At 41.3% G+C, this 25,039-nt stretch overlaps 1 protein-coding gene across 6 annotated transcripts in view; it reads right to left on the bottom strand.

Moving 5' to 3' along the window:
* Positions 1 to 25,039, bottom strand: part of DAB1 (DAB adaptor protein 1) — a 1,047,542-nt gene that overhangs the window by 427,809 nt on the left and 594,694 nt on the right. The window contains exon 1 of one of the 6 annotated variants that reach the window (XM_063613882.1): positions 7,252 to 7,484. The exons of the other annotated variants lie outside the window; for them this stretch is intronic. The gene's annotated coding sequence lies outside the window, so the exon portion shown is untranslated. Of the gene's footprint in view, positions 1 to 7,251; positions 7,485 to 25,039 lie in introns of those variants that run through there. 6 annotated transcript variants of the gene reach the window in all.

Genomic DNA, 25,039 nt, shown 5'->3' with positions numbered 1-25,039 from the left:
TTCAAGTTCACTGATCACAAAGAATTTCAAAATTGTCTATGGAAAACAATTAATTTACCCTAATCTTTTTACCCAAATTAACTTAATGAACCACAGGAGACTGAACACATTTAATTCAATTCAATTAAGCAGAAACTTATTGAGCATCTACTACATTCCAAACACCAGAGTTAAAAGGGGCAGCCATATTTCCTTTCCCTAAGTAGTTCATAAATGTCCTTTATTCCAGTATAATTATTAGTCAAAATACTATTTCTTTCTTATTATCTATGTAGTAACTAGCTAGACAGTTTACAAATGTCCTTTATTTCAGGAAAATTATTGACAAAATACCATTTCTTTTTATTATATATATAGTAATGAGCTAGAAAGTGAATGAGAATTCAACCGAATTGTTTAGGTTTGTTCTGGAAAAATATATTCAAAAGAATTATCAAATTTAGGATAGTGACTATGTCTGCCAAGAGAAGGGGACATATGATCAGAGAAAGTTTACTAGGAGGTTTCAACTGTATTTGTCTGGCTTTATTTCATTAGCTGAGTGGTAGGTACAAAACTTTTTATTATATTGTTATTTATACTTTTTGTGTGTCTTAACCCATTTATGCCAGAGGTTGCAAATTGTTTTTTGTGAAAAATGAGACTTTGGCGATGACCTTGAGCAGTAGGATATAAATAACGCCCACAAGCTTAGCATTCCAATAAGGAACACTAGGCATAAATGGGTTAAATATTCTGTCCTACATTTCAAATCACACACATATTATTTTCATGATAGAATGAAAACTACTCTTAAAAGGCTTAAGTGATTCTCTACATTTTTCCCAATCTATTTCATAAGACACTGAGATGCTACTTGAAATCAAAGGTTCTATGGCAAATGAATTTTTAAAATTCTTCATGAGTTAAATGATTTTAGTTCAGAAAATCTCTGAACCTTTAACATATCAGTAAATACCACATCTTACTAAGAACAGGATATATAATTCAATACTTTCCAAACATTTTTGAACATGGAACTTATTTTTCCCTCTGAGCCCTCTTCCTTTTGAAATATTCATAATGATCTTAGGGGACATTAGTGTTTCCTGGGACACAGTTTGGAAAATGCTCTATTAAAAAAACCCATTTTGATGCATGTTCTACATTACCACTGTACCCAATTATGCCCATCCCTAAGTCAATAACCATCCTTCATGCTTGCATGACTTTGTCCATGAAGTCCTATCAGTCTGAACTGCCTTTAAGCCTTGAGAAACTCCTGGTCAACCTTCAAGTTCTAGCTGAAATGAAGCCTTCTCCAACCTTTCCTTTCTCCAGGTAGAGTAAATTACCACTTCCAGAAGGTTCCATAGCTGTATAGATATTTTCCATAGCGCATCTCCTGCTGTAACAGTTATTTATGCATGAAACCAGGTCCCTAGATGGCAAACTGTGCAACTGCATCTTGGTACTCTTCACAATGCCTAGCACAGAGCCAGAGGCAAGCACAAAGTAGGTGCTCGGTAAATATTTGTTGAATGGACATAGAAGTGATATTTATGTGCATGACCAGAATTTTCTTCCTCAATTTCCCAGATTCTCTCAATGCATAGTCACAGCTTTTCAATTATTTTCAGTTGCAACACTAACAAGAATAAAAACAAAGAGACATAAAGACCGAATGTGACAAAGACAGATAGAAATGAGGAAAGACAGAGACAGAGAAAGAGCAAAGAAAGAGATGCCTGAACTGATGGATACCAAATAAACAGATCATGAGTCCATTCAAGAGATGCAGAGACTGACCAACAAAGAAAATCGTAAATCAATGTGAAGCTCGGAGCAGATGCATGGGGTTGGTAATTTGCAAGACTCACTATAGGTGGTCAAGATGGCCGATTTGGGCTCATGCTGAACTACTTACAATTATTTGGGAGGACCCATCCCCTTATTTTTATACCATAAGTTAAACAGCCCGCCTTCACCACCACAACATTTTCATCATTTTAGCTGTCATCTCTTCTATTCCGCAGAATTTTATTTCTATTTTCCTTTCTGTTTATGAGACTCCCCCACTGGCATTGCAGATTGGTTATATGTCAGTTTCAAATAAAATAAAATAATAATAATAAAAGCAAGCTTGCAATTTCTTTCCAATAGAATATGCTACATATTTCATAAAATAGATGCCAGAGGAGTTTTATGATTCCTGAACCAAAACCTTCCCACATCTCAAAACTAAATGGAAGAAAAATAAAAAGAACATGTCAAAGAAGAAGAAACCTGAACATTTGCTCTCCAATCAGAGGGAAATATCCAGGTGATTTATTTGATTAATGAGTTGTTTTCATTTTTTTACATGAATTTATAACCTGATATGCATTTCACAGATTCAGTTCAGTGTGAGTTTTCATGGATATAAATGTACATACCAGAGGAGGGGTTTTCTTTTCCTACTGACATGCTTTTTTCAGTACAGAATGTCTAGCTGGCTCATGCTCTTAGCCTGACAACACCTTCTCTGCCAAGTTTTATTTATATTTTCAAGCCACGTCTCTATCCTGGTATAGGAGACAATCTGGTCTAGTGAAAGGAGCACCGGACAAGGAGTCCAAGAATCCTGAGTTGCGATGGTGCCTCTGGGCTGTAAAGTTACGTATCTCTGCAAGCCTAATGTTCTTTCAATCTGTAAATTAGGATGGTTGACAAACACACCTCTAGAATTCAATCAAAGTCATTTTACTTTCCTCAGAACAACTGCGGAAAACTAAAATGGCATGGAAATTTTAACATGATGTGTACTTCCACAACTCCTCTTCACAAAGAGCCAAAATGTGTAAGGAAATATTTCCAATTAAAAAAAAAAAACTTTGCCTAAAATCCTAAAATGTATCTCTTCCTAAAGATAGACCAGATACTATTGGGATACATAACTCTCAGAATATCAATGATCGAAAACTTTTTCATTATCTAGGGGATGGGTTTTGATCTCATTTGAAAGATAACACTAATAGCTAAGTAACTTTACATGCGAGGTATTATTCTAAGCACTTCGTGTTAGTTCCTGTAATCTTCATAATTTTATGAGGTAAGTATTGTTATTTCATTATAAAGAAAACTATAAAGCACAGAGAAGTAAGATTAGCTGGCCAAGGTCACACAGCTTACAGAGCTGGTAGAGCTGAGATCTGAAGCCAGGCAGTCCAGAAACCAAGTCCAGACTCCTTACCACCTGCTATACCACCTTTTAGTTTGAGAATCTCTGCTTACCACAGCTAGTAACTGAGAAAAGCAGTAATGCTGTTTCTGCATTACTAATTGCCTAAACAATTATTTACTAATTGATTACTAATTGTTACCTAATTAATAAACATTTTCACAGAGTAAATAAATGTGAACCAATACTAACCAATGCCTGAGAGAAACTGCCACAGAGTCACAAGTGTTCAAAGTGCCTATCATTGCCCCATTCCCTGTTGATGATAAGGTAACACCCATTTGGTTTTGCCAGCATCCAAAAATGGGAAAATATGTAGCTTGCTCCTATAGAAGTCTTACTATTTCATTATTCTCCATTAAATTTTACACCCTGGGAGCTAGCTGGGATCACTTCCTCACTCAGAGGCAGCATAACAGTGGTTAGGACAGACCCGGGAACAAGAATGGCTGGGTTTAAATCCTCGTTCCATCCCTTACTTGCTATGTAATCTCAGGCCAGTTACCAAATCTTCCTGTGCCCCAGTTTCCTTATCTAGCTAATATAAATGAGAATACGAGTATCCACATCCTAGGGTTATCTGAAGATTAAATAAGTTAATATGTGTAAAGTGCTTAGAAGCATTCCTGACTCTTAGTAGTACTCCATAAAGGTTAATTATTCTTTTTAATTAACATGGAAGGTGACTTGCCAAACATCGCAAAGTCAGAAGTAGCTGGATTCAATCCTGGTCTTCCAATTCCAAATGCCATCCACTTTCTTGAACAGAATTCCATGCTGTCTATTACTAAGAGTTATCATTCTCTTGAAATCCTGCTATGTGCCAAAGCACCCAATCATATGATTTTCTCCATAAAATTGCTCCAAGATCCACAAGGTAGGTAATATTGTCCGTTTTGCAGATGATGAAAGCAAGGTTCTGGGAGGTTAAGCGATTCATCCTCAACTGCTTAACTCAACCACGAGTATTCTTTGTCTCAATAAGTCCTAAATAACATTTAAAGTTCCTGACAATACCCTTCAATTTATGCTATTTTTAAAGTGCCATCTAAAAGACATAAACTGTGATTTTCTTGCTTTGTTTGCTTTATTAGTTTGAGAGAAGGATTAAATCCCAGCAAAAACAAAATGTTTGACTTGAGTGAATTATCAAATTGAAATGCTGCCTCCATTAGATTCTTCATCTGCCTGCAGGGTGGCTCTAAGCATCCTAAATCTACCAAATGCAATTTTTTTTAGATGGGTACTATCAGGTACCAAGCCAAACACTCACCCATTTAAGAAAAATTACTTTGGAGGGCAAAGGGGAATGAAGAAGAATATTCCTCTCTGGGTTGGGAAGAGAAAATGAACAATAAGTGATACAATCTCTTCCCGGCAGCCTCACACAATGGTGTGTCTTGCAAATGAAACATACTGTGAAACAGCTTGTGAGATGAGCTTCATCAACAATAAGTAATTTTTATTCAGATTTTATCGTTGAATACAACGAACATGATTAAATGTTTCAGATATGCCTATTCAGACCTTAAGCAAACCATTAAAAAATAAAAACTACTGAAAATCATCTTCTAAAGCTGCTTTAGGAAGAGATTTAATTGCCAACTCGATGTGTAGAACTGAATTCCTACTTGATAGCAGCACCGTTCCCAAGAAGATGGTCACAACATATTTGCACTTCCCACCTCGGCCTCTTTTCTCATCCCTGCGGATCCTCCCAGCGTTGCCAAATAGTTACAAAGTCAGTCCTTTCAAACCACTGCATTTTGAACTTCCTAAACCTTTAAGAGTGCCTCTATGTATGGAAAAGAACAATAGCGCTTCAAAAGACATTTCTGCGAGTTCTTCAATACTCCATTTGAATGCTGGGGTTTCAATCAAGGACACCAGCAGACAATTTCTGATTGCTTAGAAGTTGACTTTTATACAGCTTTGATTAGGTCGCCCTTCTCAATAGGAAATCAAGAAAATCTTTGATCACTTTCAGTTCCCAGAATTGTCACCAAGCCTTGTCAGGATAGAGAGTGAAAGAGATGGGGGGTGGCGGGGGAGGGGGGCCTACTTCTTCTGACATCTCCGAACCCCCATCTATCTTCGTGCCTGCGCAGTTCCGGTGCCATCCAGAATCACTCAGCACGGAGATCACAAAAACAATGGGTGCTAATTCAAGGGGTGGGGATGGTTTGTAATTTTATGGATTTCCCAAAGACCTATAATTGGCCCATAAATGTACCAACGTGAACTGGATAATTAGGCGGTTCTGAACGTAAGCCACCGTTAATTTAATTTATATGATTACTTGAAAACGTTAAGTGTTGTAAAGTGTAGTGGAACCCACACACAGCCTTTATTCAAAACTATCAACACTGTTAAAGTGTATTTAACTGGCCAGCAGGAGGGGAGCAGGAAGGAGGAAGAAACGACGGCGCGGATTCTCGCCCCGGTCCCTGCCGGCTGGCTAGGAGCTGCACTGGAGCATCCAGCTCGCAGGAGGGCTCGCCCCCGTCCAGCTCCCAGGCGGAGAAAGGCGCTGTCGCTACCGCAAGCCCTACACTCGCCCCTCTTTCTAATGGAGCTAAACACAGGCGTGCGCCGACATCCAAACGCACACGCAGACACCGACCCACGCGGGCGCGCACCCCAGACTCGGCGACACACACACATCGGAGCGCACAGATGCCCGCGCCGCGGCGCTCTCCACTCCGCCCGCCGCCGAGAGCGGAGCGGTCGCCAAGCGCCCCAGGCCTCCCCACCCCCACGCCATTCCTTCAGACTCTCCCAGCCTAAGCGGAAGTGCCCCAGCAGACCCCCAACAATGAGGATTTGTGCGATGCAGTTGGGGGTTGGAGGTAGTTCACACGGAGTGAAACGTACACAGTCTGGCGGGTCTGGGAGCAGCCAAGTGGCGTCCGCCTCTCCAGGCAGCGTTCCCTTGTGCCCACTGCCCCCCATCAGGCCCACCAGCACCACCAAAAAACAAAAACAAAGAAAAAAAAGGCGCCTTAAAAAGTGCAGAGAAAAGATGCGCCCTCCCACCAGGGGTCACAATAATACTCCTCGGGACGCAGCCAGCGGAGGCAGGGTCCTGGCTGCAGCAGCCACCCTGGTTTTGAAATTTACTTTGTACACTCACCCAGTGGCCCCTTTCAGACGCCGCGACACGACCTCCCCCCATCTCGGACTCCCTGCCTCTGGGTTCTCTCGGCGGTTGACACCCTCTTGTGTGCCTGCTTTATGAGCCGAACCACAGAGATTTAAAGTTTCCCTGGTAGGAAAAAAAACTGAGCTCTCTGCAACCAAGTCAGAGCGTCGAGTCTGGAGCAGAGAGAAGGAAGAGGGGCGGGCTGGGGAGGGGACTAGCTGGGCGTGGGGGGAGGGGGTGATGGGGAGTGGATGGAGGGGGACGAGCGGCAGAGAACAGAGTCCACAGAGGATCCGAAGAAAGGCCGGGGTCCGAGGAACGCGGGGTCCAGTTCTCACGGTGCCCGCGAAAGGGCTGGGATTACTGGGATAGAGTCGGTTTTTCGAGAGGTCGAAGCCGAATCTCAGCGCTACGGAGGAGTAGGGAAGTGAGAACGGGGTTCGGCCGAATGAGGAAAAGAGTCTGGCCACCAGCGACGGAGTGAGGAAGGGAGTTTCGGGAGCACAGGACAGCGGGAGAAGGCAGGCTCGAGGACGGATATAGCCAGGACCGCAGGAGGAAAGAGGGCGCAGGGGGTCTTGGAGAGAGACGCTTGTCAGGGGTGGACAAGTCTGCAGACAGGATCGCGCGTGGTCAGAAGTAGGGAGACAGGGGCGGGGGGATGGGGGGCAGGAGAGAGAAAGAGAAGTCGCCCCTTTCCTCCCAGCAAGTGGAGGGAGAAGGCGAAAAACTGCTGCAGTCGCCATCCTCGCAGCACCCCTAGCCAAACTGCTGAGTGGCGCGTCCCAGGAGCCCTCTCCTCCGCGCCCGGGGGCCCCAGCGAAGCCTCCTGGCTCCCCGGCGCCGTGTCCTCGCGGGGCACCTGCCGCGCTGAACTCAAGGGTTGCCGCGCGCCCCCGCCGCGCCTCACCTCGCCTAGCCCAGAGCATCCTCCTCCGCTGCCGCAGCCGCCCAGGAAGCGGCTCCCCATGCCCGGCGGGCGGCGGCACTCAGGCGCGCTCTGTAGCCCGGGGAAGCCCGGGCGAGCGCCGAGCTGGGTCCATACTCCCCGGGAGCCACCAGCCCCGCGTCAGAGTAGGGGGAGGAGACCGCCACCCGCGCGGACCCGCCTCCTCCCGCGGCCCCCGCCCCGCCGCCCCCCGCGCCCGCCCGGCGCCCCGCGGGGCTGCTCACCTGCTAGCTCCCCGGCCGCCGCCGCCGGGCCGTGCACCCCTCGCCCCGGCCTCGCGGCTCCCTCCGGGGCGCTCTCTGCGCAGCCCGAGCGCGCTCCGAGAGCTTAGCCGAGTCGCGGTGGCGACGAGGAGGTGGAAGAACGAGCGAGCGAGCGAGCGGGGGCGCCGCGGCTTGCAGTCGCGCCTCTGGAGCCCCTGTGCTCTCTCTCCATCCCGGCGTGGAAGGGGGAGAGACGAGCCGAGAGCGAGGGGTCCCCGCCCCAGCCGCGCCAGCGTGGAGAGGGTAAGGGAGGGGGGTTGTCACAAAGTATCCAGTGTTTTCTCCCCCATCACCACCACTGGCCGCAGCTCCGCCTGGTCTCTCTCATTTTTCTCTAGTATCTACCCTTTTATCCAAGCCTCGAAAACATATGCATACCCAAATATATGGAGTGCCAGGAAGGGCGAAACCACGAGGGGAGTCTCCGCGAGGGCATGTTGCCCCCACGCCCCTTGGCAGGAGGGGGAGCTCGCTCCCGGCCGCCAGTGCAGGCTCAGCGGCTCCTATTTTGACTAAGGTTTCGCAGGCAAAGTTCGGCAAGTTGGGAGGGAGAAGGCTGGCATGTGTCACGTTTCCGTCAGTCCTCGGGAGAGACCCGTGCCCCTGAGAGCATGCGGACCACGGTTAACTCCGGCTTACCCCCCCACCCCGACTCCCCTACTCGGCTCTTAGAATGACTGGGAGGAAACAGTCCTCCGATCCGAAGCTGTGCGGGAGGCGGCTCCAGCGAGTACACAGTCAGTTGCTCCTTGCTTAGGGTCCTAGCTTACAAAGACCCTGGAAACACCAAGTCGCAGAAAATATTGGGTCATTCTGAAAATTCTTCCACCCTGAGACTAGATTCAACTCCAGGAAATTCCTGTTGTGTGGCATACCTGTCTCCAGAGGCCTGAATGCAGAAGACAGGAGCCTGGTGAATCAAATCAAGTGCATAATATGTAGATTCGCACAGCACACAAACCACCCTGCTGGACCCAGGTGCAGAAAAGGAAAGCAAGAGGCAGACAACCCTTCCTTAAAAAGTTTACCGTTACTCTTTTTGGGGCTACACTCCTGTCTTCCAGCTGTGTAATAACAAAGCTAATGTGATGGATTTGTGCTTTTCTGTTTTGGGTTTTTTTTTTTTTTTTTTCCTCGTAGCTTCTGACACTCACCCATGAAAATTTAATGAAGCATTTAGGGTTGTTACCTCCAGAGTCAATGAGCTAAAAATATTTAGCCTAATGCACTCCTTGTGGAGCCAGTAGGTCCAGGGCTGGTACATACAAAGTCATCAAGAGACCCTCCCTTTCTCCACAAAATTCACGACCCATTAAACTTATTCCATAATAACAGCTTCCGTACAAATGGAGGCCTGAGCAAACGGAGGCTGTCATGCATCACCTGAAAAGATAGCACTTTACATAGAGACAAGAAAAATTTGTGAGGTCATAGCAGGATGCAATCTTGGAAGAAAAGTTGATCAGATGAAACTCCCAAAAAGGTGGGAGGGAGGTCCTACACTTGATACCACTCGGTTTCTACCTACTTCTGGGTGTGACAGATAATCTAAGGGTGGGGAGCAGAGAAACTAGCCTAAGTCTCTCCAAGTTTTCCGAAGTTCTAGAAAGTGGGGACAGTTGACACCAGATATGCTTCTACACTGTGTAGGAAGTTCAGGCTTACCAGGCAACTCAATTAAGATTAACTTCAGTTTCTTCATCTATAAAGACACATCTCAAGAGTCTAAACTCAATACTGAGAAAAGAGGGACAAATCTGAGAAGACATGGTCGAAACAGGGGAAGGGAGGGTAAAAAACTGTTATGACGCATGCACAGTTTTAAATTCTCATTGACTGCCAAAAACGTTGAAGTTTCTCAATGCTTTGAGGATAGCCTTAGAACACGAAGGCCATCTACATGCATCTTAAGGCCCTACTTCTAAAACCTGCCGCCTTCACCCACCTTTCACTTTGTTCGGCTTTCTATTGACATTGCGATTACAGACTTTGAAGGGAATTAATGACACTGAATTGGCCAAGTAATGGAAATACAAGACTCTATCTCTGCTCAGTGTTGAATCAAGTCCACGATGGAAACTGGGCAAATTTCCCTGAAATTCAACAGGGGTAACAAGCAAAGCTTTTCTCAAATCCAGGCATAACAATGTAGATGCTAACTGCACACAAACTACCCACCAATGATCTTTCAAGTTAAACTAAACCAAATCTTAAAGGAACATTTTAAGTTGTTATACTAAACACGTCATGAAATAAGTCACCTAAGAATTAGGGTTTTTTTTTTCTTTTATTCTTTTTAAAATAACAATGTCATTTGTACTAAATGTGGCATAAGAAAAAAATCTCAGTGAACATTTCTTTATCATCTACCCCGAGAAACAGTAAAATAAGAACAGCAGAGATGTATATATTGTTTATTATGTTTCAGACACAGTTCTGCTACTTTCCTTATATTAACTCATTTGACCTTCACAGCAGCCCATTGGGGAAGGCACTCTTATTGTACTGGATAGAGTATAGAGTTTGGAATTTAATGAGCTTCATTCATCTTTAACAAGTTACTTCTGTCTATGTCAAAATTCTCAACCCTACAATGGTGGTGGATAACACTTGCTTCTTGAGATCGCAGTGAGCCTTAAATTAGATAATATATTGGACGTGCCTGGCACTGAATAAATCAGTCACCCAGTAAACATTGATTCCCTTCCCGGAATAATTCTAAAATAGTTCATTTTAACTTGACAGGCATTTACGGAGTCCATTCTGTATATCAGGCACTGTGGTAGGCATTGGGAATAATGATGATAAATCAGAAATATATTCTACCTTTGAGAATCTTGGAGTCAACCCAATAAAAGACACAGGCATGAGCAGCCTGCACATGGGAAAAATGGAGTCTTATTGAACTTTACATAATTTATAACTATGCACATGATTTTCAAGATACTCAAAGGAGCAGCCTATGTAAGTGCTGGTTGACCTATGATGGAAATCAAAATCAAATGTCAGAAATCGTACGTCCTACTAGCTGTTACTACTCCTCCAAAGAAAGGAAAGCAAAGAAGCCCATTTTGTGTATTATGTTTTATTTAATTCTGTTTATTCCTACAATTGTTTCAATTAGCTAGAGTGTAATAAAATTTTATGCTGTAAACTATGGGCATTTTTCTTTTTCTGTAGCCTTATTGAAGTATAATTGACAAATAATGCCTCAATATTGTATATATTTAAGATGTACAAGATGATGTTTTGATATACATATACATTGTAAAATAATTAGCACAATTAAGCTAATTAGCATATCCATACCTTCACATAGTTACTAATTTTGTGCATGTGATAAGAACAGTTAAGATCTACTCTCTTAGGGCCGGGCATGGTGGCTCACACCTGTAATCTCAGCACTTTGGGAGGCCGGGACGGGTGGAACACCTGAGGTCAGGAGTTCGAGACCAGCCTGACCAACATGGTGAAACCCTGTCTCCACTAAAAATGCAAAACTTAGCCGGGTGTGGTGGCGCACACCTGTAATCCCAGCTACTCAGGAGGCTAAGGCAGGAGAATCACCTGAACCCAGGAGGCGGAGGGTGCAGTGAGCCGAGATCACGCCATTGTACTCCAGCCTGGGCAACAAGAGCGAAACTCCATCTCAGGAAAAAAAAAAAAGATCTACTCTCTTAGAAAATTTCAAGTACATAGTGCATAATTATTAACAATAGTCACCATGCTATACATTAGATCTCCAGAACTTATTCATCAAATAAGTGAAGGTTTTTACCCTTTAACCAAAATCCCCCCATTTTCCCCACTCTCTAGCCCTTGACAAACATGATTCTATTCTCGCGTTTTGATGAGTTTGATTGATTTAGATTCCACGTACAAATGAGAGCATGCAGTATTTATCTTTTCATGTCTGGCTTATTTCACTTAACAAAATGTCCCCTAGGTTCATTCACGTTGTCGCCAATGGTAGGATTTCCTTCTATTTTAAGACTAAATATTCCATTGTAGACATATATACCACATTTTCTTTATCCATGCATCTGTTGACAGTCATTAGGGCGGTTCTGTATCTTGGCTATTGTGAATAATGCTGGAATGAACATGGTAGTGCAGATATCTCCTTGAGATACTAATTTAAATTCGTTCGGTTATATACCCAGAAGTGGGATTGCTGGAACATATGGTAGTTCTATTTTTAGTTTTTTGAAGAACTTTCATACTCTGTTCCGTGATGGCTATACCAATTTACAGTCCCACCAACAGCATACAAAGGTTCCCTTATCTCTTCATTTGCACCAACACTTCTTACGTTTGTCTTTTACAAAAAAACACTGGTTTTTTTTTTGTTTTGATTTTTGTTTTTTTGTTTTGTTTTGTTTTGTTTTTTGAGACAGGGTCTCACTCTGTCACCCATTCTGGCGTGTAGTGGTACCATCATTGCTTAGTGCAGCCTCAAAGTCCTAGATTTAAGGGACTCTTCTGCTTCAGCCTCCCAAGTATCTTAGGACTATAGGCAAGTGCCACCATGCCAGGCTAATTTTCAAGAATTTTTATAAGGACAAGTTCTCGCTATGTTTTTCACGCTGATTTTCAGCTTTTGGCTTCATGCGATCCTCCTGCCTCACCTTCCAAAGTGCTAGGAGTGTGAGGTGATCTCTCGTTGTGGTTTTCATTGCATTTCCCTGATGATTCATGATACTGAGCAACTTTTTACATGCCTGCTGGCCATTTATATGCCTTCTTTAACAAAAAACAGTCCATTCGGGTCCTTTGCCCATTTTAAAAACAAGGTTGTTTGTTGTCTACTATCGAGTTGTAATGAGTTCCTCATATATTTTGAGTATTAACCCCTTATCAGATACATGGCTTGCAAATATTTTCCCCCATTCTGTAGGTTGCCTTTTCATTTTTTTGATGGTTTACCTTTGCTATGAAAAAGTTTTTAGTTTGATGTAGCCCCACCTGTCTACTTTCACTTTTGTTGCCTATGCTTTTGGTGCCATATCCAAAAATTCATTGTGAAGACCAATGCCAAGGAGCTTTTCCTCTGTGTTTTCTTTTAGGATTTTTATTATTTCAAGTCTTCCATCTATCTTTAATCCATTTTGAGTTGATTTTCATATATGGTATAATATAAGGATTCAATTTCATTATTTTGCTTGTGGACATGCAGTTTTCCCAACACCATTTATTGAAAAGACTATCCTTTCCCCTTTATGTATGCTTGGTGACTTTATCAAAGATTAGTTGATGGTATATGGGTGAATTTATTCCTAGGCCCTCTATTCTGTTTCTTTGGTCTGTGTGTCAGTTTTCATTCCAGTATCATACTATTTTGATTACTATTGCTTTATAATATACTTTGAAATCAGGTAGTATGATGCCTCTGGGTTGTAATTATCTTATAAGACTGCTTTAGATATTCAAGGTCTTTTGTGGTTCCATATACATTCTAGGATTTTTTTTTCTATTTCTGCGAAAAACATAATTAGCATTTTATAGGGATTATATTGAATCTATCAATTGCTTTGGATAGTATGGATACTTTAGCAACATTAATTATTCTACTCCATGAGCATGGGATCGCTTTCTATTCATTTGTGTCTTCTTTAATTTCTTTCATCAACATTTCAGTTTTCAACATGCAGAGCTTTCACAACGACAGTTAAGTTTACTCCTAAATATGTTACCCTTTGTGATGATATTGTAAGTGGAATGGAGTTTTTCAAACACAAATTATTACACAGCCCACAATTCATTAAATAGTTTGTAGTGCTTGCACATGCCAGGCATTTAGGAGTGTTTCTATGTACATAAAGCTCTCAAGTTAATACAATTTTTTTTGTTTTGAGACAGAGTCTCACTCTGTTTCCCAGGCTGGAGTGCAGTGGCATGATTTCTGCTCACTGCAAGCTCTGCCTCCCAGGTTCACGCCATTCTCCTGCCTCAGGCTCCCAAGTAGCTGGGACCACAGGCACTCACCACCACGCCCGGTTAATTTTTTTTGTATTTTTAGTAGAGACGGGGTTTCACCGCGTTAGCCAGGATGGTCTCGATCTCCTGACCTCGTGATCCACCCGCCTAGGCCTCCCAAAGTGCTGGGATTACAGTTAATACAATTTTTAGTAAAGTACAATAGGAACACTCCTACGAAGCTTAATAGAGATATAATATGCTCAAAGTATGCTAACATAGAATGCGCACAATTTCAAAGGTTTATAATCCTCTCACTCTCCCTTTTATTAAAGTTCATGTTTATAATCAAATTCTATATTTTAATAAGAAAGGTCTATCCTTTATTTTAAAAATATGTTTACTGATTGTTTACTCTATACCAGGCACAATGTTAGGCATTGGCAGAGAAAGAAAAAAAAAAAACAAAACTTGTCCTGAAACAACTCATAGCCAAGTGAAGGAAACGCACAGTCATGTTACATTAAGATGAACGCTGTGACAATGCCAAGTACAGGACGCTAAGGGAGCATCAAATGTGGCATTTAACCCAAGGTAGCATGTGAAGATGACTTCATGAAGGAAGTGACGTCATCCTGAAAGATAATTGGATAACCAGGTGAAGCAAGAAAAGGTATTTCAGGCCAAAAACGAAAACAAAAAGAAAAAGAAAAAGAAAAAAAAGAACATAGAATGTAAAAAGGCAAAAAAGAGATTCCCCTCTGAGGGTGGCTGCAGTTGACTCTAGAGAAGCATGCATGAACAAATTACAAAGTGTCTTATCTGTCACTGTCAGAATTTTGAAATTTAGAGTGAAAGCAAAAGGATCCACTTACACACACACACACACACAACAAAAAACAAATGCTTTGCGAATCTTGTTTTAACTACACTTCAGATATTTCTCTTGTATGCCTTGGACATAAGTAAAATGTCCAATTGCTGTTTCTCTTCTGAGGTCAAAAAAGCAATGAAAAAATATTTCTATGCAGCTTCATCAAAACAGAACATCTCTTCTTTCACGATACCGGCCTTGCTTGATTCCAGCAAAGGGTTGTGTGGCAGCGTTACTAAACTTGACTCTGGTTTACAATAGCTATAAATAGCACTCCTTTCATTTTTCCAAGGAGTGGGTAGAGGACAGCAGCAACACTGGCAATTGTATTTATGCCACCAATCTGCTCTCTTTAGCTAAATGCACAGTAGAAACAAAAGTGGAGAGCTGAAGTGATTGTCAAAGGACTCTTATGTTTCAATACAAACTCCCAATTTTTTTCACTCATAAAGTGGAGCTTAAGGTGATATTAGTGCCTGAAAATAGGAGTAGACTAAAAGTTATAAAAAATGGCTGGGCCGGGCACAGTGGCTCACGTCTGTAATCCCAGCACTTTGGGAGGCCGAGGCCGGCAGATCACGAGGTCAGGAGTTCAAGATCAGCCTGACCAACATGGTGAAACCCCGTCTCTACTAAAAATACAAAAATTAGCCGAGTGTGATGGTGCACGCCTGTAATCCCAGCTACTCAGGATGCTGAGGCAGGAGAATTGCTTGAACCTGGGAGGCGGAGGTTGCAGTGAGCTGAGATTGCACCACTGCACTCCATCCTGGGCAACAGAGCAAGACTCTGAAAAAAAAAAAAAAAAGACTGAATTTCCGATGCTTACAGAGTACCGAAAAAGAGAAGAATCAGCATAGCATATGATATAGCTGCCACATATTTTGTAGACTCTATGTTAAAGGTTAAAAGTATGACAGATATGTGTTGTCTGCCTCTCTGAGGCCATTCCTCCTTCTTCTAAAACAACACCTAGATTTCACTGGGAAACCATTCCTCCACCTGGTAATTTTTTTTTCCATTTAATTTTGGTAGACCTGAACCAGCTCCAGAGTTGGGCAGGTGACTCAGTGCAACACATTTCTTGACCAGAATTTAGAGATGGTTAGATGGGTAAACTGTGTATCAAAAGATGGAGCAACTAGAAAAAAATGCTTTCTCTTTGTTACTAGACTAGAAATGGGAAAGTTGTTAAGCCTATAGCTACAGAAACCCATTCCATGAAAAAAGATTTTTGAAAATTAAGGTAACAAGAAGAGGACTAAGAGGTGGGGAAATTGAGATTTATGAGGACATTGTTAAAGGATTTTGGTTTAGCCATGCCAGAAGCCAACCTCCATTGTTCCCCAGATTTTTCTGTTATATGAGCCAATATGTCCCCTCTATTATTTAAGGTAATTCAAGTTGTTGGATTTCTTTTTCACTTTCAACCAAAATTTCTGTCTAATATACCAGATATTATGCACTTCCAATATATCACTCAATTTAATAGTAAAGCACTTAGAACTTGCCTTTGTTCTAAGAAAAACATGAAATTTCATTTTACAAGTTAGAAATAAATTCAGAGAGGTTAAATTATTTACCAAAATTACACAGCTATCAGATAGCTGAAAATGAAAACTTAAAATATCATTTATAATAACACAGAAATACATTGAACGAAAGTTGTGCAAGCTTTCTGCACCAAAATTTACAAAACTTTGATGAAAACAATTAAAGAAGATCCAAATAAATGGAGAGACATACAATGTTCATGGTTTGAAAAACATTATTGATTAGATGTCACTTCTCCCCAAACTGAAGTATACATTCAGCACAATCCCAATAAAATTCCTAGCACGCTTTTTGAAAAAACTGACAAGTAAATTAGAAATATACATGAGAATGCAAAGGGACTTAGAATTGCCAAAACAATCCTGGGAAAGAGGAACAAAGTTAGAAGGTTTAGCCTACCTGATTTCAAGACTTACTAGAAAGCTCTAGTAATCAAAACCTTGATTTTTTTTGAAAGGTGACAATGCAGTTTATTGAGGAAAGTCTTTAAAATATGGTACTGAAACAACTGCATAAACATATGGGAAAAAATCAGCCTCAAGTTCTTCCTCATATGTATATAGAACAAAATATAAAAGCTAAAATGGTAAAAGTTCTGGAAGAGAACCTTGGAAAGTGTCTTCATGATTTAGAGGTATGCACAGGTTTCTTAGAGAGGAGACAAAAATCACTGAACATGAGAAAATGATAAATTGGACTTTATCACAATTTAGAACATTTGATGATCAAAGAAAACATTAAGAAAGTTAATGGTAAACCACAAACTTGGGGAAAATATTCACAATACATATATCTGACAAAGGACTTGAATCCAAAAAAAAAAAGAAATTCCTCCAATTAATAGTGAAAAGACAATCTAATTAGAATGAACGGAAGACTTTGACAGTTCACCAAAAAAAAAAAAAAAAAAAAAAAAAAAACTGTAAGCAGGTACATGAAAAGATGCTCAATATCACTGATCCAGAGGAATATGCAAAGAAAACTGTAATAAGACACCACCTCACACTCACTAAGATGGCTAAAATTTAAGCATTTGAAACATTAAATAATTGATGACGATGTGGAGCTTTTTATACAATGCTAGTACAACTACAAAATGGTATCACCTTTTGGAAAATTACCGGGCACTTTCTTATAAAGTTAAACATCCACCTACTCAGGAGTACTTGTAAGTATTCCACTTTTAGGTATTTACCCAAGAGAAATAAAACATATATACACACATATACTAGAAAATGTATATCCGTTTTATTCATAATAGGTCAAAACTGGAAACAATCCAAATGTCTACACACAGCGCAATGGATACAAAAATTGTACAATATTCATACAATGGAATATTATTAAGCAAGAAATAAAATACACTACTGACATATGCAGCAATATGGACAAATCTTCAAAACATTTTGAGTGAAAGAAGACAAGTCAGACCCCAAAGAGGGTATTATTGTGATTCCATCCACATGAGGATCAAGAACAGGCAAAATAAATCTACAAGTGAAAGTTGGAATACTAGTTGCCTCAGTGGAGATAGGTTACTTGGAAAGGGGTAGAAGGAAATTTCTGGGATAATGGAATAAACATATCTTTAATGTAGTGTTGGTTATATAGGCAAATACAGTTTTGTACCGTTTAACGACAGGGATACGCTCTGAGAAATGCATCATTAGGCAGTTTTATCATTGTGTGAACATCACAGAGTATACATACACAAACCCAGATGGTATATAGCCTACTACGCACCTAGGCTATATGGTATAGTTTATTGATTCTAGGCTACAAACCTGTACGCATGTTACTGTATTGAATACTGTAGGCAATTATAATAAAATGGTAAGTATTTATGTATCTAAACATACAAAATGTACAGTAAAAATACAATACAGAAGATAAAATACGCTCTACCTATATAGAGCACTTACTATGAATGGAGCTTTTAGGACTGGAAATTGCTTGGATGAGTCAGTGAGTGAGTGGTGAGTGAATGTGAAGGCCTATGATATTACTGTGCACTACTGTAGACTTTATAAACATTTTACATGCAGGCTACATTAAATTTATTTTTTAAGCTTGACTCTTTTTTTTCTTTTCTTTTTTTCTTTTTCTTTTTTTGAGAGAGAGTCTCGCTCTGTCACCCAGGCTGGAGCATACTGGCATGATCTCGGCTCACTGCGGCATCTGTCTCCCAGGTTCAAGTGATTCTCCTGTCTCAGCCTCCCAAATAGCTGGGACTACAGGCACTTGCCACCACGCCTGGTTAATTTTTGTATTTTTAGTAGAGATGGGGTTTTGCCACATTGGACAGGCTGGTCTTGAACTCCTGACCTCAGGTGATCTGACTGCCTCAGCCTCCCAAGGTGCTGGGATTACAGGCGTGAGCCATCGTGCTCAGTCAAAATTTGACTTCTTAAATAATACATTAATTTAGCTTACTGTAATAACTTTTTTACTTCATAAACTTTTGAATTTTTTTTAACTTTTTGGCTCTTGTAATAACACTTAGCTTAAAACATAAACACATTGTAAAGCTGTACAAACATTTTCCTTATCTTCTTAGTCTATAAGCTTTTTTCTATTTTTAAATTTTAAATTTTACTTTTTAAACTTGTTTGTTAAAATAAAGACACAAACACACATATGAGCCTAGGCCTACACAGGGCCCAAGAGCCTTCACATCACTGTCTTCCACCTCCACATCTTGTCCCAGTGGAAGGTCTTCGGGGGCAGTAACATGCATGAGCTGTTATCTCCTATGATAACAATTTCTTCTTCAGGTTTGCCTCTTGAAGGGCCTGCCTAAGGCTGTTTTAAAGGTAACTTTTTTATATAACTAGAAAGAGTACACTTTAAAATAATGATCAGAGTATAATAAATATATAGTCCAGAAACATAATCATTTATTATCAGCATTAAATATTATGTGCTATACGTAAGTGTATGTGCTAGACTTTTTTTTTTCTTTTTTTTTTGAGATGGAGTCTCGCTCTGTGGCCCAGGCTGGAGTGCAGTGGCGTGATCGCAGCTTACTGCAACCTCCACCTCCTGGGTTCAAGCAATTCTCCTGTCTCAGCCTCCTGAGTAGCTGGGACTACAAGCACTCGCCACCAAAGCTGGCTAATTTTTGTAGTTTTAATAGAGATGGGGTTTCACCATATTAGTCAGGCTGGTCTCGAACTCCTGACCTCAGGTGATCCAACCTCCTTGGCCTCCCAAAGTGTTGGGATTACAGGCGTGAGCCACCATGCCCGGCTGTGCTAGACTTTTATACGACGGACAGCTAGCTCAGTAAGTTTGTTTACACCAGGATCACCACAGACACGTGAGTATGCATTGCACCACCACATTATAACAAGAGACATTTTTCAGCTCCATTAGAATCTTATAGGACCATCATCATATGACTGATCAAACTACTCTTAAGAGCTGCGCGTTTCCCTATGTCTATTTTGCCTTAATTTTCAATTTTTTCAAAAGAGCAGGCACAGAGAAAGTGGGGCAGCTAACCAGCCCCTACAACCCTTGTGGGCACTATTCTATGATCGCTCACCCCAGACACTTGTGCTAATAGTTTAAGTCCTGAATAAAATGTTATACCCATAATATAAACAGGATGTTCTGGGTTGTGCATGACACTGCCAAAGCAATGAATGTCTAACAAGTACCCTTTAAATTCCATTAATGCGAGAATGTTATGCCAAGATGGATGCACCCTCTACAAAATGGAGACATTGTCCAGTGATGAAGTGGATGCTACCAGAAGGTAAAGAATTTCCTGGCACAGGCCAGGCGCGGTGGCTCACGCCTGTAATCCCAGCACTTTGGGAGGCCGAGGCAGGCGGATCATGAGGTCAGAAGATCAAGACCATCCTGGCTAACACGGTGAAACCCTGTCTCTACTAAAAAATGCAAAAAATTAGCCGGACGTGGTGGTGCTGCCTATAGTCCCAGCTACTTGGGAGGCTGAGGCAGGAGAATGGTGTGAACCCAGGAGGCGGAGCTTGCAGTGAGCCGAGATCACAGCACTGCACTCCAGCCTGGGCGACAGAGCGAGACTCCATCTCAAAAAAAAAAAAAAAAAAGAAAAGAATTTCCTGGCACAGGAGTTAATAAAAAGATGTTGGATGATGGCGTGGCAGGAATTTGATAGAGCAATGCAAGCTTCAGATGCTGAAAGTGAATGGGGAAAGAGTAAGCCTTTCAACTTCTTCCAAACCTTGATATTCTGTGATTCCTGGAAGAATTCTTGTCCACAAGCTGTGAAGCCAGAGTCAAATTTCAAATGATTCTCTTCCTTTCTGTCCCAAGGGCCAATGAAGAGGTCACAACTCTCTACCGGAAGGTATAGGGCTACATGATTGAATTCACAGAAAAACCTCACAAGGGAAAAGTCACCACTCTTCCCTTGAAACACAGTGATGCAAATCACACTTTATAAAATATTTTTAAAATAAAAAAGAATGTAATTGCTCATTGAATTGTAATATGAATGCAAATTAACTTACTGTAATTATACTGTGCAATTTTCTACTTTAAAAACTTAGAAAATGGAAGAGACCTGATAAGTAATTTGAACTGTAATTCTTCATTGTGTTCCTTCATTATGCAATGGTTACCATAAGCAATTTGCTGTTTTAATGTAAAATGTTTTTAGTTCATACCTTTACATGGGCAGAACTCAAACGAGACCATTCAATACATACAGATACCCATTCCCCCCAGCCCCCACAAGTGCACTGCAAAACCCCGTCTCTACCAAAAATACAAAAAAATTAGCCGGGCGTGGTGGCGGGCGCCTGTAGTCCCAGCTACTCGGAGAGGCTGAGGCAGGAGAATGGCGTGAACCCGGGAGGCGGAGCTTGCAGTGAGCCGAGATTGCGCCACTGCACTCCAGCCTGGGTGACAGAGCAAGACTCCGTCTCAAAAAAAAAAAAAAAAAAAAAAAAAAAAAAAAAAAAAAAAATAATCATGATAAAATTAATATAGCACAAGGGAATTTGTGAAGGATTCTTAATATATTTTCATTTTGGAACCGTTATCACATTAAATGTCTCTCTATCCTTGCCCCCAATATGTTTTTAACAGTCAAGGAGTTCCTAACCAAACAGGAGTCAGATGATCACATTCACAGTTTAATGGCAAGACTCTGGTATAGAAGTAAAGAAAATGGGCTCCAGCCCCCGCTCTGCCTCTGCCACTAATTAATTGTGTGACCTTCCTTGTTCTGGCCCTCATTTCCCTCATCTGTAAATTATAAGGTTGGGCTAGGTGGTTTCCAGCTTCTGTCCCAGCCCTTACAGATTGCTCTGTAGCCACTCTCTCCTTTGCATTGTTTAAGCAACATGAGTGACAGGAAATGAATTTCTTATTTAGAATTAATGATCATCTGAATGAGGCACAAGCCCTTTAGCTCAGTCATTCTTTGCTAAAGAATGTTTAACACAAAGATCATCTGAGATGATGCAAATGTAAAAAAAATAATAATTACCTGTTTTCATGCTAATAATAATTTGCATGTGTAGTTCCCTCAATGTGAATCCTTTTAAATGCAAGGCGTTCATACAGAGAGCTAGGGATCTCATTAAGTGTACAGTACAGTGAAAATAGTGTGGGTAAGGCTTGGACTCACAAGATAGTGGTTTTTTGTTTTTTTTTTCCTATGGCCAATAACCATACTGAGCCTCAGGAACTTCATCTTCCTTGGGTGCTGTGGGGGCTAAAACTATAATGAACAAAAAAGCATCTGGTCACTCATATTTGCAAATGTCTGATTTATTCCTCTCAATAACACCATGAAGTAAGTGCCACTATTATCTCTACTTTCCAGCAAAATGAAGGAGGAGGAGGAGGAAGAGGAGGAGGAGAATTAAATAACTTGCTCAGGGTCACAGCCCATGACATCTGTCTGTCCTGTCTATCCAAAGGGATAGTAACATCCCTTTATCTTCTGGAGTCCCATGATAATACATTTAGTTCATTATTTTCACATGACATACATGATCTTAGGAACTATTTCCATCTTTGTGGAACTAACAGTACTATGAACCTCCATTTCCTCAGCTGTGAAAGGGAAATAAAAGTACCTGTATTTTTGCATAGCATACTCTTCAGTTGCCTCTTACTTAAGCATTCATCCTACTCATCTCTACCTCATTTCCTCCTTCCTGAAAAATCTCAATTCCCATCTGGGGAAGTATGTGATTTCTCAGAGGTTGACTCCACTCTCAGCTCTGGGTTGGAGCATGTGACCCAAGCTAAGTCAGTCAACACATTCCATCTCCTTAGCCAGAGTGGTTGATTCAAGGGTGGGTAGAGAACTTACCGTTGTCTAACTAGACCGAGTCTCAGTGCTTCTGCAGAAATACTGAGATTAAAATGCCCTCTTTGCCAGATTTGAAGGGGGAAGAATGTAAATAGCATGTAGCCCAGGAAGCAACAGCTTAGTCTCCTAAAGGAAACAGGCCTTAGGATAAAGCTGACCCCAAGGACATCAACGCAGAGAAACCGAAAGAAATCAAATCCCTTTCACATCACCAAGTCATTGCCTAAAGCCAACATTACCTTAACAATAATTTGAACAAATATATCCCTTTTACTATTTAAGCCAGCATTAGTTGCAGTTTTTGTTACTCTCTACCAAAGCCATGCCATCAACTCGGTGATGAGGTTGTTTTTTTTTTTTTTTTTTTTTTGAGACGGAGTCTCCTCTGTAGCCCAGGCTGGAGTGCAGTGGCGTCATCTAGGCTCACTGCAAGCTCCACCTCCCGAGTTCATGCCATTCTCTTGCCTCAGCCTCCCAAGTAGCTGGGACTACAGGCACTTACCACCGCGCCCAGCTAATTTTTTGTATTTTTAGTATAAGGGGTTTCACCGTGTTAGCCAGGATGGTTTCAATCTCCTGACCTAATGATCTACCCGCCTCGGCCTCCCAAAGTGCTGGGATTACAGTCGTGAGCCACCGCACCCGGCCAGTGATGAGGTTTTAAAGATGTAATGAAGTCGTGAATGAGAAACAGTAAAAGGCTACACATGAATAAGGTTTAATATTGGTGATTATGATAACAATGACAATGATGATAGAAGTGAAGGAGGAAATTAGTGCCTTTCAATAAACATGGTACTGGAATTTCATGTGGATCAGAAGTTTCATTCAGTGGAAAACAAAATTAGTTCACTCCTCCATGTTTCCCCAATTCATCTTATGATGTTCTTCCAAAAACATACTCCTCTATGCCCCTGATATTACCATACCAGATAATGGATTTTTTCCAGACTTCACCTTCTACTTGTTTGCCTCCATTCCTTTGCTCATGCTGTTTCCTCCTCTAGGCTTTTTCTAGCCTATTCTCATTTTTTGAAATTCTTCTCAACCTGCAGAACCTGGCTGAATGAAACCTTCTCTGACCATTCTTTCTTCTTTGATTCCTTTCTGTATTGTACCTACTTCCAATCTTGATCCCTGCCATGTGTTGGAGCCATTTTCACATGTCTGGATCCCCCACTGAGATTGTAATCTCTTAGAGTAGATGCTAAGCTGCTTATAAACTGCAGAGAGAAAGAGCTGCATGCAACATCTGCCACTGCACTAATGTCCAGGGTGATTCAGCCAATGTGGTCCTAATTCCACCTTGAACAGTCATCCATCAAAGGCATATAAGGAGCACCTTTTGAAGAGATGGGAACTTCTTACATTCAGGGATACCCAGACAGTAATCCAGCCAGGGCTTGTGAAGAAAGACAGGTAAGTGGTGACAGAGCAAAGAGGAAAGGAAGGAAGAAAGAAAGGAGAGAGGGAAGGGAGGAAGGAGGGAGGGAGGGAGGAAGGAAGAATGGAAAAGAGGATTATGGTTTAGGGGATGTTACCAAAGGATGCTAAAGGCAAAACCGTTCATAGCTCTTGTCTGCCTTCTTATACTTAGGGTGAAAAGACATGGTCAGAGGTCCTGTTAGGCATTGCTGTTCTCCAGGGAATATCTACAGGGTAATCAGAAGTCCAGAGTCTCTTCTGTATGTGTTCCAGTTAGCTGTATTATTGTATGTTTATAAATATAGAATAAAACATGAATAATAATTGAGTATATTATTTGAAATTAGAGTTTCATTTGTTTTTTTATAATCTGGTATTTTATTTTAGATACAGAAATTACATGTGTAGGTTTGTTACATGGGTGTATAGCATGATGCTGAGGTTTGGGGTAGAGATCCTGTCATCCAGAGAGTGAGCATAGGACCCGATAAGTGGCTTATTAACCCACACTTCCCTCCTACCCTCCTTCCTCTAGTAGTCCACAGTGTCTATTGTTCCCATAAAGACAAAAAAAAAATGGACATTGTTTAGCTCCCACTTATAAGTGAGAACAAGTGATATTTGGTTTTCTGTTCCTGTGTTAATTTGCTTAGAAATACGGTCTCTTGATGCATCCATGTGACTGCAAAGGACATAATTTCATTCTTTTTATGTGCATAGTAGTTTCTGCTGTGCAGGTACCATCTTTTCTTTTCCCTTCCTACCTTCCTTCCTTCCTTCCTTCCTTCTTTCTTTCTTCTTTCTTTCTTTCCTTCCTTCCTTCTTTTTGAGGCAGGATTCTCACTTTGGAGAGGCTGGAGTGCACTGACCTGAACACAGCTCATTGCACTCTCAACCTCCCAGGCTCAAGCAATCCTGCCACTGAGCCCAAGTAGCTGGGACTACAGGCACACACCACCACACCTGCCTAATTTTTGTATTTTTGTAGAGATGGGGCTTTCCCATGTTGTCCAGGCTGGTCCCAAACTCCTGAGCTCAAGCAATCTGCCTGCCACAGCCTCCCAAAGTGCTGAGATTACAGGCGTGAGTCACCATGTACAGCTGCCATCTATTTTCTTTATGCAGTCCACCTTTGGTGGGCACCTAGTTTGATTCCATGTCTTTACTATTGTGACCATAATAGTGATGAACATATGAGTGCAGGTGTCTTTTTGGTAGAACAATTTATTTTCTTTTGGGTATATACCCAGTAATGGGATTGCTGGGCCAAATGGTAGGTCTCTTTTAAGTTCTTGAGAAATCTCCAACTGCTTTCCTCAGTGGCTGAACTAACTTATATTCTCAATAGTGTATAAGTGTTCCCTTTACTCCACAGCCTTGCCAGCATCTGTTATTGTT

Source organism: Symphalangus syndactylus, chromosome 19, assembly GCF_028878055.3.
Source record: "Symphalangus syndactylus isolate Jambi chromosome 19, NHGRI_mSymSyn1-v2.1_pri, whole genome shotgun sequence".
NCBI classification, from domain to species: domain Eukaryota; kingdom Metazoa; phylum Chordata; class Mammalia; order Primates; family Hylobatidae; genus Symphalangus; species Symphalangus syndactylus.
Note: the sequence above shows the minus strand (reverse complement) of the source record. Positions and strands in the feature narration are given on the sequence as shown.